General features: G+C 32.9%; 2 protein-coding genes across 12 annotated transcripts in view; one reads left to right on the top strand and one right to left on the bottom strand.

Moving 5' to 3' along the window:
* Positions 1-13,793, bottom strand: part of LOC139809424 (14 kDa phosphohistidine phosphatase) — an 80,900-nt gene that overhangs the window by 36,526 nt on the left and 30,581 nt on the right. The window lies entirely within an intron of this gene.
* LOC139809422 (phosrestin-2) overlaps positions 1-13,793 on the top strand; it is a 58,386-nt gene that overhangs the window by 15,459 nt on the left and 29,134 nt on the right. The gene's annotated exons all lie outside the window — the stretch shown is intronic.

Raw genomic sequence — 13,793 nt, 5'->3', positions numbered from 1 at the left:
TAGGGGTAGAAAACTTCATACACTTTTAAAGCAGAAATCGATAACCTCTTCTCAGATTATCAGAAAATTCAATATCAACCTTCCTTTAATGATAATAATCTATCCATCAAAAAATTCAGCTCAATATCACAAAATGTATATACGGAAATTAGAACAAACACGGAGATTTGTTAAAACAGAAATCGGGGTAACCCCTTCACCAATCATCACCAAATTCAATACCAACCTTCCTTTAATGACACTCTATCCATAAAAAAACAAATTTCAGCTTAATATCACAAAATTTACGGAAATTAGAGTAATCATGGAGATTTGTTAAGATATAAATCAGTAACCCCTTTTGGAGACTTTAGAGACTTTAGAGAGAAAATGGGACTCTTATAAGCTATCGAATGACGTACCTTATTTATTACTCTACGATTATTAGTTTCGAAGATATAAACTTTCAGAGTGTGACATGTTTTCGTTGTATCTGTGCCTGGATTTACCTCCCCTTACTGTCGACAAAGACGTAGTTCTACGTCAAAATATAAAACAATTTTCTTCGTTATATCATCACAATGTTTAATTTGATACTGGAAATAAGCCTATAATCTTCGTTAAAAATTTTGTGGAATATTCTCATTCCGATTAATATTTATAAATAAAGGTGATACCTACCTTTAATATTAAAAGATACACAATATGCAGAGATGAATTTCATATTCAATTGCTAACGGCTGGCATTGATAAGCGCGAAATAATTATTGGCAAAATATGCAAGTTGAATAATGTTCTCAACATCATTACTGTTAATAATGCGATATTTGTTTATTACCGCGTCGTTAATTTCAATACATATTTAACGAAGCCCCACCAGTTTCATATCGGTCTTACGCGTTATAAGCTAAACGCCGCTTGCAACGAAGCAGTGGCAACAAACGTCAAAATGTATGTAGATTTATACAGTACGCGTAATTCAACCCCGACAGTAGTATTACTAATAGAGGGGTGAGCACAGGAGCTGAAACAGGAAAGTTGTTACAGCTAACAAAAATATATACATTCTATTTTGAACTATTTAGTAGTACAAAACAAAACAAAAATATAAACACGTTTCTTTACAACATATAAATTAATATATTTAAATGCTAATAATCGAAAGTGATAAGAATATTGGGTCATCTCATAAATGACGTGATATAAAAAGGAGATTGATTTATTCTTTAGCTCAAAATCGAAAGACTTTTATCGCCAAGCAATTGAAAATTTAAGATAAAGATGGGAAGTAATTGTAAGTAATAATGAAAAATATATTTTAGATTAAAATTAAAATGTCAATTTTTTTCCCAAAAATATCTTTAAAAAGCCGCGTTATACATATATATTTACGAGATAAACTAATATTTAATTACATTAATGATTGTCTTTCAAATATCACTCACTGGTAGAATTAGAGTCGTTATAGAGATATATTGTACAACTCTTCCTTATTTCCAGATTTGTGTGACACAATTTTCTTATTAATAGTCATAAATATTAAAAATAAATTTAATACTTTCGTATTTAGTACTTTCGAATTAGATCAACAGTCTTGCACTTTCATATCATCATGCAATAACCCTTAGGTAAGTTTATACACAACAACAAACTTTTATTTCATTGTGGGAGCAAAATATCTAGGATGCTTGCGACAATTCGAACGTGTATGTATCTGAAGAGTGGTTGAAACGAGAAACCACGATGCAAGTAGTACATATGAAACCTCGGGTGTGGCTACCAAGAGATTTGACGACGGAAGGAGCAATCGAATGGAAGGTAAGGTTTTCAAAAGACATATATATACCTGAGCATGTGTATACATTTACAAACAACCCAGAATTTCTATAACTTTATTATATATTATTAATTATTAATTATATCCTTACTTTTTACTATATATATACTCATTCTTTCTAATGTACTGTTGACGCACAAAACAAAGAATATTCTTGATTTGAAAATAGTTTTAACGTGGAAATCTTGAAATGAGATTATATTGCGTTAAGCTGGCGTTATAGACTATGCGCGATTCGTGGTTCGTGATTCGCGGTTTGCCATTCGCGCCGATTCGCCAGCGGAGCGGTTTTTTGACGAAATGAAAGAGATGAAGAAATGAAGAGATTTATTTCTTTGATTTTGTCAAAAAACCGCTCCGCTGGCGAATCGGCACAAATGGCGAACCACGAGTCGCGAATAGTCTAGCGCCAGCTAAGTTAAACGAAGAAAACTTGCTTGAATGATGTCGTTATATAATTAAACCAAGAAAAAAATATTGAAACAGAAAGTTGAAATTCTTATAAGATATATAGATTGTTTCGTATTATATAAGCAAGCGATCACTATAATCTCTTTATTTATATAATTTTATTTCAAGATTTCCACGTTGAAACTAAAGATATTTTCAAATCAAGAATATTCTTCTTTTCTGTGCATAAATTTCTAGCTTCTTTCTTTACGTACACAGGCTATACGCGTACTCAGAGTGCAAGTATTCACAAGCTGCAGTATCTTTTTATGTTGCATAAAAAGTTTCGCAAAGATAATAAAACATTACGAAACACATGACTTATGCGTAATATAAATTCGTAATTACCCTCTGCCGCGTGTATAATTAGCGGTCTAAGAAAAATGTGAAAATTGTGTTTGCCGGAAATGCGAGATCTGCGACGTCAAAACCGCTCGAAAAGGCGGAAAACACCGTAAGAGCATTTCGATGCGAATTCCTCTTCGCGCTTCTGAAATATGAATAACGGAATTCCCCTTGAGACGTTCTTTTATATCCGTATACTTTTTCCTCAACTCCCTCTCAACTCCTTTACGTATTTATACCGCCCGATTCCATGTCGATATTTACGGTGTGACGTACACATCCACGCATTGCATCTATACCAGCAAAATATCCGAAACACTTATGCGACAGTACGTTGAGTTTGATACGCCCCCGCGTGTAACCAGGGCAAAAGCCACCCGCAAGGGACTCGATCCATTTTTTATCTCTCAATTTGGATCGTAACTTCAAAGCCCTCTTTATTCTTAGAATCCTTTCCGTCACGTTTCTTCGGTTGCCCGGCGTTCTCAATCCCCTGCCCAATTGGAAAAATGTTACTACACTTCCCGTAAACAGTAATAAGATTATACAATCATACAATAATAATAAATCAAAACTCAAGAAAATTATCTCAATTTAATTTATTACGTAATTAATTAATTACATTACATAATACTAAGCGACGTTTACATTGCAATATCATATCAATTTAATTACAAATATTTGCTTTGAGAGAAAAAAAAACACTCGACATTCCCATAAGAATCGTTCAGATTTCCGGAGAATTCATATTTTTCTCGAATTTGTATGTCCATCATTATATTCATTTAATGGTAGCAAAACCAATTATCTGGAATGTTTTAACAGTTGACAGCGAAAAAGCTGCAGGCGACAGAGAACGCTGAGTAGTACAGAATTGTATGTGCGCTGCAAAGGAAATAGCACACCGGTCAAGAATAAGGCCGGCTCTATTTTCACGAAAAATCTCATCATCAACGCACCTGAAATATGATATCGCACCATTTGCATTTACCAGATAACTGAATACCTTATTTGTAAATTACGCGAGAGAGAATATCCCTGTATCCTTTATCTTTATAAACTTATCGAGAAAAAGCTTCTTTTCAAACGTATCGTATCTTATATAAAATCATATTGTGTATAAAATACGATTTTTTTTATATAACAAATTACGCATTACGCGAAATAAAGTGGACATGCGAGGTGATTGCACAAGATTTAAAGCTGTCAAATGATACTGGAACGCGTACAATTCATCATGAATATATTCACGAGGGAACGCATTACGTCCGATCTCGGATAATGCCTAGAGAAGTATACAACATGAAATCTCACTTCGTGAATACACGCAGCTACATCGATCGTTTGTATTACAATCTTTTCAGACATCTTCCCGTCTTCTTTTTTTCTTTTTATCACGATAATCGTATTTTACGAAAATTGATTTAATCTGATGCCGACTAAAAGAGGTTATATCAAAACAAAAGTAATAAAAAGAGAGAATAATAAGTTTATATAAATCGCTACTTTCATAAGTTTTGTTATTCCATGGAAAATGTATCAACAAATGTAATTTATTAGTCATTTATTAAGGTACACATCACAAAAAAAATAAAAACTTCTTATAAATAATTGTGCATTTCATATTTAGAAGTTAATATGTATGCATATAATGGATTTATTTGATAATATATCATGATTATCGCGCGCAAACAATTTTAGAGAAAATCGATAATAGCAAATACAATATTGTTAGATTTAAATGTATTGTCATGGCATATTCTTTCATATTACATTAATACAAGCACATAGCGTGTAACAATATATAATACTAGAAATTCCACGAAATATAGCACAATTACATTTAGTTGAATCAATTTATGAAATAAATTTGTGTATAAAACAGAAAAATAGTTTACAAAACTATATTGTTATCACATAATGAAAAGTATTATTTCATATAACTATATATTTTAACTATTTTAACACGATATTATTGTTCATAATATTTTAAAAAGTCTCGAAAAAAAGAGATAACGTACAAATTGGATAAAACAGCGTGTATTGTATGTTAAAAAACGGTGATTCCTCAGAAAAACAACCTGTGGGTGAAAAAATTGTGAAGTGTATTTTTTTCTTCTCGGAGGATGCAAAAGGATGTCGCTTACGAATTGACAACGTAACGTTGACTGATGCAATCTATCGACGATCGTTATCAATAAAGACAGTAAGAAGAAACGCGAAAAGAAAAATTCGATTTCGATGTTAAAACAAAATTATTTATTGCGCAATAAACAAGCATCTTTAAACATCGAATATTTTCCTCTAGAACACTAACAATGCATTCAACTGAATAATATTTCGAGATGAATATACAAATCATTTGCCTATATCCATAGAAGGTGTCTTCAAAACTTATTTAGAGTACGAATTGTACTCGTAAAGATACGTGTTTTTGTTTTCGTTTTGTTTACATCTGTAGATATTCAATGCATTTAATGAAACCTAACGACTAATGTATAATTAAATGTAAGAAGAATAGAACTTTATTAATATCGGTTAATGAAACTGTCTTATGCACTGCACAAGTTCCTATAATGAACGCCACTCTAAATGAAATTGTATGTTCGACGTAACAATAATTTTCCTCTAATGATTATGTAAATTTTCATAATGGACACAGAAATAACACGTAAATACACGCCCACGATCAAATAATAACAATCAGTTATCAAGTGTTTACACGTTGTATCCTGATCGTCCTGATGTAGCCTTAATATCGCGTTTTGTCCATTTATGGAAATTAAAATAAATTCTCAATAAAATTAAAAACAGACTTAATGAATAATGAAGCGTTAATCCTTTTGTTTGTAAACAGAAGACGACGGACAAAGTTATTGACGCGGCTTTTAATGAAAAAAACTGATAAAAACAACTACGAGCGCGCTTGTCCGGCTTGTCGTCCTGCTTTGCACAGACAATAAAGTGTTAATGCATATACCTTTTTTGTCATGTTGAGTACATTGATGGACATAGACGTAAGCACGAGTACTCCAGCTATATCCCTATTACGTATGCAAAACATATGTAGCAGGTGAGATAAGGCCGGGCTTTTTTTTTACAACCGGATAAAATTATGCACTTCACGTTCTACGAGAAATCGCCGGAGTTGACAGGGTAAAACAGGGTGCTTCTCCATCCAATGCAAACTAGGTGGAAAAGTGCACTTTTTAATAGCATTTAGGCAGAGCGAGTAAGCAGTAGCAAAATTTAATATTAATTAATTTTATACAAATCAAAAATATATCAAGACTGTGTGTATATGTTTCATAAAACTTGAACAGTGTTTCAAGAGTGATGATAAAAAATACCGCTCTACCATTCATATTCTTTAGAATTTCCGTTGTATAGGATGCGTAAAAGGAACAGTATTTGCAGTATAAAAGCGTATTCTAACAAAGTATCGGAGAAAACAAGTCTATGATCGAGAATCTCACAGATCTTAATTACATCAGCGATCGCGCCACAGAAAGGCATAATACATAATAAATTCGGAAATCGGCAAAAGTACTCTTGAGCCACGAATACTTCCCTTAGTCGTTGCAACGAAGAAAGAACGGCCTTGTCATCGCATTCACAAAAGAAGATTGCTTGGGCAGTGCCACCATTTTTACTCAATGAATTTTGCTACACATTCTTTCGCGGTGGATTTATTCCCTTTATATTTTCTTTCATATATTTGCGATGACATATCTCGCGAGCATTTTTACTGTTTTGTTATATACAAATGTTAAAAACAAATAACGTTGGACATGCAATAAACGATTTTACACTATGACGAATAAAAAAAAACAAAGAGACAAAGAGACAAAAAGATAGGAAGAGAGAGAGAGAGAGAGAAAAGACAGAAATCGACAAAGAGAGAAAGAGATACGGAATAATACGCCACATATCAGATCGATATGCGTTTCAATGCACTATAGGTCAGATAACACACTATGAGAAACTCGTTCGAAATGGATTTCAGCTTAATATTTACAATTAAAAACTCCCGTGCAGCCTTTGAAAAATTCCATACAGTCAATGGTTTGCTCCGATTACAATTAACGCTTAAATTTCAAGATAAATTAATTCTGATATTATTTAAACACACTCTGCAAATCCAAGTGTGTTATTTTTACACGCATGAACGTCTAAAAATGACACATTAGACTGAAGCTCTTTTCACATATTTCTTTATATGTTAAATGACGTGATTTAAAACGGTAAGAAATGTGTGTGAAGGGCTTCAGCTAAAATAACACGCACTTGAATTTGCAGTGCACTCAACATTAGCCAACGTTAACGCTTAAGTTTAAGTAATTATATTTAGCCGGTTGTTAATTTATGCGCTTATCAAGTTACTCACAACTTTGTACCATTGTATTATTTGTATACTAATTGCGTTTAAAAGATTTATTTGTTCTAGATTAATTTTACCAATTTTTACGTCTATAAAATTAGTTGCGTTAGTAATTAATACCTAATAAAAAATTGAAAACAGAAATTATAACTGTTATAAAAGTTGAGATTAGTCGCGCCATAATATAGATATCGTACACCAAAAGTTTATCGGCAAAATTTGATTGATTTTTTTCTTTAACAAAAAGGTATGTAAAATGTAAGAGTCTGACAATTTATCGAAATTTGCAGCTTTCGATGCTGAAAGCTTTTATCAAACTAATTAATTTTCTAGCAGTCTACTACTTCATTAATCTAAGTATAATATAGGAGGGGCTCCTGCTATTTTTTTTACGAACAAAAAAGGCGCTATGATGATTGGCACATTTGTGATATCCTAAAGTGTTCTACGAACCATTAAATTGCTTTTATCTACCAACAATATTTCAATAACCATGCAATATTTCATCAACTTTTTATAAAAGCTAATCGTAGATTTACGGGGGGGGGGCCTGCTGCTTTTATTATGATTTATATTTCATCAAGATATTGATTGTCAAATTTTTGCAAAGAAAAACAGGAATGTTAATGAATCTTATAAGAGAATTCAATGTTACGTTATCATTAATCTTAACCGGATGGTTTTTTAAATATTATTCTTATGTCATTGAAGCTTTTCTAAGCTACTTTGAATGTAATATAAAAAGGTTTTATATTACAGATGATTGCATAGGATCAAATGGAATGAAAACTCACGAGTACTAATTTTTCCTACAGTATACCTTACTGTTAAGGAGAAAAAGACTTTAATAGGGTTGAAGAGATTTAAGCTTGATAGGACCAAATCCGATTGAGAATGACATAATGTGGCTTACAATCAAAATCACATACAAGTATAATGCCTCAAACATTTATACATATATACTCTGTAATTAATTAGTTCAAGGTGATTTCGCAATGTGTTTTGCGATGAGTGTATTGCGAAATGGTAAATGCAAATTAGAGCCAATTTAGTCATAACTTACAATTGTGTGTTATTATCGTGTAAATTTCAATTTATAACAATAGTTAGTTAAATATACCGCACCAATTTATTAACGTTAATTTAACGATAATATAATAATACTATATTGTTTCGTTATCCATTGTATTCGCTACGAAATATGTACTAAAGAAATTTGTCGAGCATCTTCAATGGCATTTTTATAACCTGGTTTAAGTGTCAATTTCAATCGTATTTATTGCTAGTAGAATGTGCACTTTTTATTATTTTGAGCTTGAATCAAGTCGTTGAGAAAAATTCAATATAAAATTGTAATCGCATAAAGTGCAAACGGCACAGAACGATCATACTAACCAAGCAAATAATATCGCAATAGAACTTGTATGTAACACATATCAAGATATCAATACGAGCCTCTCGATGACATCAAATCGCAACGTGCATCACTGCCCGATCCATTTACCAGGAAGATTGTACCATGCACCGCGGTTCAACATGCGTTCATCGATTCGCGTAACTATTGCATGTCATTTGAGCGGGAGACAATGAATTCCGAGTGACAGTGTATTGTATGGACATCTGCCTCTGTAAAGTTATCAGAATTTTCAGAACTCTGATGCAAACAAACAAGTTTTGGGCACGTATTATGGAACTTTTTGAAGTGGATTCCGATCGGAATTATTTAGTTATTTCCTAGATTTTTATTGTGTTTTCTAGAGAAAACGGAATAATTCCGATCGGAATTTATTCCGAAAAGTTCCATGATACGTGCCCAGGGCACGAAATAGCTAAAATAAATAAAAATTAAAAAAAATTCTCGTTTTTGCACGAAAGGTTTTAGAGTTCCTGATACGTTCCAGGAAGAATTTGTGTGTATGAACCTGGCATATTTGTGGAACTCATAAAATATTGAAAATTCTAGCTTTATATTTTTAATTGTTCTACTTCTCTATAGATTAAACAAATAGTTATGGTTATTAAAATACAAAAAAGGACAAGACGCCAGGTTTACGCAGCGTCTTATTTTGTCCCACGGGAATTCTTTTAATAATCATTGAAAGATTTTAAAAGATTTATAGTTTTACATCAAGTTCTAAAAAGAATTCTAGCGATAAACATTATTTTCTTCATTTTTATCGGTCGAAGAAGTTGTCTTTGATGAGAACAAAAGTGAGATATTGAACGATTCTAAATAATTCTAATTATTCTAAAAGAGTTCTCGTGCAGTTCTGAATGTATTTCAACATTTTATATAGAGTTCTGTATATAAACATTGTTTTAGAATTTTTACACCCAAGAAAGGCGCTTTTACGTGAACGAACGTAAGACGCTCTCAATTTTCGAGAGTTCTGTGTATATATTCTAAAAAAGTTCTCACGCAGCTCTGAACGTATTTAAGAACCATTTTATAAGGAGTTCTAGCAATAAATATTATTTCTTATTTATTACATAAATTCTATATTTCTATGAATACTAAAAATAGACTAAAGCCTATTTTTATCTGCGACTTTCGCGAGCGATTAAAATTTCGCTGACTGATAAGGATTCGAAGATATAGAATGATAACAAGATAAGAACTTCATGTGTGTGTTTTCACTATAAGAAAATTGGTATTATAGTAACTTTCTCTTTATTTTTAAATCAAGATCGATTTGAGTCATGACACTTTTCGGTAGAACTCTAGGTAGAAGTGCTACCGAGAAAACATCATTCCTGCGAAAAGAATTTTAATATATGGTAATTTAGAAACTTTCTATCCTCTAGAATTTAGGATAGTCATAACTTTTAATTGTCGTATCTTTTAATTTTCATTTTTCATTATTTCGTATTAATAACTTTTCTCGAAACTTCAGAGACTCAAAGAAAAGCTAAAATTAATTACCTCAAGGTTCCCCAAAAGATATAAATGAATGTTGATATGGCGATCGTTCCGGAAACATAATTATTTTAGCAAAAGTATTATCCGCCCGCATCAACGTTTTCAATTCTTTAGCCTTATCAAGTAATCTACAAAATTTCACAACACGTTTAATAAGAAAGAAGAGATAAAATTCACGATGAAGGAAAATGATTTTCTCGGCGCGATAACAAAGAGACCCGTTTCATTATAGTAACAAAATAGACGACCGTCTGGGGCCTCGCATTCGCAATGACCTCGCTAGATCACAACCAACACTTTAACCAAGAACCTTGTCGGTGCGATGGAAGCTTACCTAGTCTCATCGCGTTACACGCCGTCGCGTGAATAAACCGTAATTCATCGAGGCCAACCCGGCATCAACAAAATATCACGTGGACGCGATAAGAATATCTGCCATTTTGATCAGACCCACACGAAACCCGGGCAGCTCTCGGCTCATGGGATTTATTTCCCATTTCCGGCATGTCAACCGCGATTCAGATTGTAGCATCACCACGAAAACATTGAACCTTGACCCTTCCAAAACTATCCATTTCGTATTTGCGCTTCGTCACTGAAGAACAATGATTTCCCAAGGCACATTATTTTTGACAAAGCACAATCAAGTAATATTGACATTGCCACTATATAATAACTAACGTTGATTTGATCCTCGTATGAGACGAACGCTCATATAAGAGCAAAATTCACTAAGCTTGTTTATAGTTTTTTTATTATGATTGATTAAATTTCAATCCAATCTCAATCCTAATCCGTAGTGTGATACGGGATTAAAACTGTGTTAAACTGAAAAAGAAAAAACAACGCCGCACTAATCCAGTGATACAAGTATACAGACGCGGCACGGCGTTGATACGAGGGCATTAACGCTTGCTGAACGAGGGCAATGGAGGGTTAAATGCTATCCGCCTTTGACGCTGAATGTAGGATATAATCCCGTGTAATGTAGAAGAGAATAAAGACGTAAAATTATCTTTTCAAATTATTACGAATATATCATACTACTAGAAACTTATTAGTAATTTTGTTGTTATAGAAAATATGATGCGATCAAAAAGCCACACGGAGAAAATTTTATAGTAAATATTACTATGGTGTCGCACTAGCTGCGGACCATCGAGGAATTTTAAGTTAAATTACTATGTTTATGGTAAAAATTACGTTATTTAATCGTTTTTAAAACAATAATTATAGTATTTTAACTTGAAATTCCTCGATGGTCCGCAGCTAGTGCGACACCATAGTAATATTTACTATAAAATTTTCTCCGTGCATGTTTTATTTCGACGTGCGCGTATAAAGTCACGTTTCTTCATCAAACGTCGCGTCATTCACATATTTGGTCCCTCTTGGCACGAGCGCGCGCTGGCTTCGTGCATCGGAAAACCACATTACGCACGTGCTTTCATCGACGACGAAAAAATTTTATTCCGTCCACTCCGCTTTAGGTTTCAAGCCCCTGCAATGGCATACGACGCGACGCTACGTCCGTTTCCGTTGCCTGCACCTGGGCTACGAGAATTGCATTGCTGCGTCGATCGAGTCACGCAGTTCTCGTAAAACGACGCTCGATAATGGGCACCGCGATGCGAAACGACCAACGTTAACGTTCTCGATGCACCCTGAAATTCGAATGCGTGGAGAAAGGCGATTGCGCCCTATGATTGTCGCATTCAATTCGAAAACCAACGATAAAGTTGAAACTGTGATAACTTGATTACGCACGCGGTGCGATGCACTCGGGTATCGATATACACGCATTATATTTTACTAAACGCGATATTTTACAGAGCGATGTATTAATCTGGTAATAAAATTCGGAAATATATCGTTCGCATAAGTTGTAGCAATATTTCATGTCTATAATGTACGACATGTAAAAAATATATTTATTATAGATAGTACATATAATATGTAATATGTACATTTATTATTAAATATATTTATTATAGTACTTGTGTAGTAATATGTCATCAATAATATAAGATGTTTTTTATAGCAATACAAAGAAACTCTAATCTTATTATTGTATTATAATACTGTCATTATAATCATTATAATATTACCATTATAACTATATCAATTATAGTTAAAGTGAGTGGATAATAATGAAGGTTCGAATGCATCCACATAAAACTCAGAATGCGCAAGACCATCCAAGAGACCATGTTGAGAAATCATTTATTTCTTCCATAATAAATCTTATCAATCTGACGAAATATCGATGTACTTCAAATGATATTTTATAATTCATATATTGATAGCGAAAACAGTCCAACTCTGTTGGCGTCATTTATTTAAAAAGATCGGACATTTGAATTTTTCGCAGTTAATCCACAACATTCACCGTAAAACATAATCGGAAATTTACTTCTGCGCCAGAGTTGCAACTATGCACAACTGTGCCATTTTAAATGTTTATATGCCAATGATTTATGCGATCTTAACGCCAGGTTACGGCTTTTTCTGTTTATCGTCCGCAATATGCGCATTTCCCCGTTGTACACTGCTGTTATACGCTATTATGCTATTCGGGGCCAATCGAACATTTGCATTACAACATTTGCACAGGAACACAGGATATATTACAATCAGTTACGATTTTTTGGAACGCGTTCTAGCATCGACATTTTGAAGCGTGAGAGATTGCAAAAAAAAACATGACATTAGATATATGATAGTGTGATAATATAATGATATTAGCAATTAATATTACTGAGGCTCCCATTATATTGGGTGTAAAAAATTTTTCAAAATGTTTAGTAATAATATAATTTCTAATTAGGTTAATGGAAAAAGATATGTACACATACGCCGTGGCTTGCACAGCAAGATTTACTAAATAAGAGCATGTTATAAAAATGAAATTTTTTGTATTTTAATTTTTTTCAGCTATCTTCCTGAAATACGTGCCAAATACGTGCAATGTTTCAATCAGCTACAATAAAAAAAAACAGTGTTGCAAAATAACTGCGTTTATAAATAATTGCTGCGATTAATTAATTTTCGTAAAATTACATTCGCTCACATGAAGTGTGAAGAAAACGTAATTAAATTTTGTAAAAAAAAAAAAGATTTTTATAGCGTCCAATTATGGCACCAATTTTCACATGCCTATTAAAGATTAGCAAAGGACAGCCTGGATAGCCCATCGCGCAAACCAGAGTATAAACGGTGTTGCAACGAAGAATGTTACAAATACTGACAAAGCTGACAGGTAATCTATCATTCTCAAGGTCGGATAATGTGTATAGTGCATCGTGTACAATTCCCTGTAATCCAATTACCGCTGCGATAAATTACAATCACGTAGAAGTATCAACGTCACGCCCCGCGATCTACTCAATTGCGACGCGATCGAAGTCTAAGGCTATCAACAGATGATACCTGTATCTTTCACAAATTATTTTAGGCGATAAGAAGCCATTAACGAAGAATAATTTTAACAAAACATTAGCAAAGTTCTTTTTTCGCTTCTAATTTTTTATCTCGATTAAAATTCAACTTAATATTAATCCAGTTAATCGTGAATAAATGTTTTATGATTTATTATCTACTTATTTAAGTACGTAATACTAAATTTGTTTGAAATCTTTGATTTGCAATGCCGCAAATATTTTTATTATTAGATGTTTTTAAATTTTAAATTAACTGGAATCGATCGTGAGTTTCATAAGAAATTGGTATTGTTGAAATAATTTTCGATATAATATCTGACTCAATGAACTTTTTTATTACCGCTTGGAAAATATTTTTCACCGGTGTCACAAAGAGATTAAGCTATAAATATAAAAGCTTCGAGAACAAAATCCTCTACGCCCGACGCACAAACCCGTGCA

This window comes from Temnothorax longispinosus, chromosome 3 (assembly GCF_030848805.1).
Source record: "Temnothorax longispinosus isolate EJ_2023e chromosome 3, Tlon_JGU_v1, whole genome shotgun sequence".
Taxonomy (NCBI): Eukaryota; Metazoa; Arthropoda; class Insecta; order Hymenoptera; family Formicidae; genus Temnothorax; species Temnothorax longispinosus.
This window is presented reverse-complemented; position numbering and strand designations above follow the sequence as displayed.